The sequence below is a fragment of the Mus caroli genome, unplaced genomic scaffold, assembly GCF_978045245.1.
Source record: "Mus caroli unplaced genomic scaffold, Mus_caroli_1 scaffold_25, whole genome shotgun sequence".
Taxonomy (NCBI): Eukaryota; Metazoa; Chordata; class Mammalia; order Rodentia; family Muridae; genus Mus; species Mus caroli.
This window is the reverse complement of record NW_028227280.1, coordinates 3,711,288-3,714,361: the sequence shown is the minus strand read 5'-3', so window position 1 is coordinate 3,714,361 and position 3,074 is coordinate 3,711,288.

The window sequence follows — 3,074 nt, the reverse complement described above, 5'->3', positions numbered from 1 at the left end:
CTAAGTTTTTCAGTGCAACTCACTCATATACTATGTACTACACTATGCGTTTCTTATATTCTAAGTTTTTCAGTTTAACTCACTCATATACTATGTACTACACTGTGCGTTTCTTATATTCTAAGTTTTTCAGTGCAACTCACTCATATACTATGTACTACACTGTGCATTTCGTGTAATGCGGGTTTTTCAGTAAATTCTAAGTTTTTCAGTGCAACTCACTCATATACTATGTACTACACTGTGCGTTTCTCATATTCTAAGTTTTACAGTGCAACTCACTCATATACTATGTACTACACTGTGCGTTTCTTATATTCTAAGTTTTTCAGTGCAACTCACTCATATACTATGTACTACACTGTGCTTTTCTTATATTCTAAGTTTTTCAGTGCAACTCACTCATATACTATGTACTACACTGTGCGTTTCTTATATTCTAAGTTTTTCAGTGCAACTCACTCATATACTATGTGCTACACTGTGCATTTCGTGTAATGCGGGTTTTTCAGTAAATTCTAAGTTTTTCAGTGCAACTCACTCATATACTATGTACTACACTGTGCGTTTCTTATATTCTAAGTTTTTCAGTGCAACTCACTCATATACTATGTACTACACTGTGCGTTTCTTATATTCTAAGTTTTTCAGTGCAACTCACTCATATACTATGTACTAAACTGTGCGTTTCTTATATTCTAAGTTTTTCAGAGCAACTCACTCATATACTATGTACTACACTGTGCGTTTCTTATATTCTAAGTTTTTCAGTACAACTCACTCATATACTATGTACTACACTGTGATTTTCGTGTAATGCGATTTTTTCAGTAAATTCTAAGTTTTTCAGTGCAACTCATTCATATACTATGTACTATATGTGCGTTTCTTATATTCTAAGTTTTTCAGTGCAACTCACTCATATACTATGTACTACACTGTGCGTTTCTTATATTCTAAGTTTTTCAGTGCAACTCACTCATATACTATGTACTACACTATGCGTTTCTTATATTCTAAGTTTTTCAGTTTAACTCACTCATATACTATGTACTACACTGTGCGTTTCTTATATTCTAAGTTTTTCAGTGCAACTCACTCATATACTATGTACTACACTGTGCATTTCGTGTAATGCGGGTTTTTCAGTAAATTCTAAGTTTTTCAGTGCAACTCACTAATATACTATGTACTACACTGTGCGTTTCTTATATTCTAAGTTTTTCAGTGCAACTCACTCATATACTATGTACTACACTGTGCGTTTCTTATATTCTAAGTTTTTCAGTGCAACTCACTCATATACTATGTACTACACTGTGCGTTTCTTATATTCTAAGTTTTTCAGTGCAACTCTCTCATATACTATGTACTACACTGTGCGTTTCTTATATTCTAAGTTTTTCAGTGCAACTCACTCATATACTATGTACTACACTGTGCGTTTCTTAAATTCTAAGTTTTTCAGTGCAACTCACTCATATACTATGTACTACACTGTGCGTTTCTTATATTCTAAGTTTTTCAGTGCAACTCACTCATATACTATGTACTACACTGTGCGTTTCTTATATTCTAAGTTTTTCAGTGCAACTCACTCATATACTATGTACTACACTGTGCGTTTCTTATATTCTAAGTTTTTCAGTGCAACTCACTCATATACTATGTACTACACTGTGCGTTTCTTATATTCTAAGTTTTTCAGTGCGACTCGCTCATATACTATGTACTACACTGTGCGTTTCTTATATTCTAAGTTTTTCAGTGCAACTCACTCATATACTATGTACTACACTGTGCGTTTCTTAAATTCTAAGTTTTTCAGTGCAACTCACTCATATACTATGTACTACACTGTGCGTTTCTTATATTCTAAGTTTTTCAGTGCAACTCACTCATATACTATGTACTACACTGTGCGTTTCTTATATTCTAAGTTTTTCAGTGCAACTCACTCATATACTATGTACTACACTGTGCGTTTCTTATATTCTAAGTTTTTCAGTACAACTCACTCATATACTATGTACTACACTGTGCATTTCGTGTAATGCGATTTTTTCAGTAAATTCTAAGTTTTTCAGTGCAACTCATTCATATACTATGTACTATATGTGCGTTTCTTATATTCTAAGTTTTTCAGTGCAACTCACTCATATACTATGTACTACACTGTGCGTTTCTTATATTCTAAGTTTTTCAGTGCAACTCACTCATATACTATGTACTACACTATGCGTTTCTTATATTCTAAGTTTTTCAGTTTAACTCACTCATATACTATGTACTACACTGTGCGTTTCTTATATTCTAAGTTTTTCAGTGCAACTCACTCATATACTATGTGCTACACTGTGCATTTCGTGTAATGCGGGTTTTTCAGTAAATTCTAAGTTTTTCAGTGCAACTCACTCATATACTATGTACTACACTGTGCGTTTCTTATATTCTAAGTTTTTCAGTGCAACTCACTCATATACAATGTACTACACTGTGCGTTTCTTATATTCTAAGTTTTTCAGTGCAACTCACTCATATACTATGTACTACACTGTGCGTTTCTTATATTCTAAGTTTTTCAGTGCAACTCGCTCATATACTATGTACTACACTGTGCGTTTCTTATATTCTAAGTTTTTCAGTGCAACTCACTCATATAGTATGTACTACACTGTGCGTTTCTTAAATTCTAAGTTTTTCAGTGCAACTCACTCATATTCTATGTACTACACTGTGCGTTTCTTAAATTCTAAGTTTTTCAGTGCAACTCACTCATATACTATGTACTACACTGTGCGTTTCTTATATTCTAAGTTTTTCAGTGCAACTCACTCATATACTATGTACTACACTGTGCGTTTCTTATATTCTAAGTTTTTCAGTGCAACTCACTCATATACTATGTACTACACTGTGCGTTTCTTATATTCTAAGTTTTTCAGTGCAACTCACTCATATACTATGTACTACCCTGTGCATTTCGTGTAATGCGGGTTTTTCAGTAAATTCTAAGTTTTTCAGTGCAACTCATTCATATACTATGTACTATATGTGCGTTTCTTATATTCTAA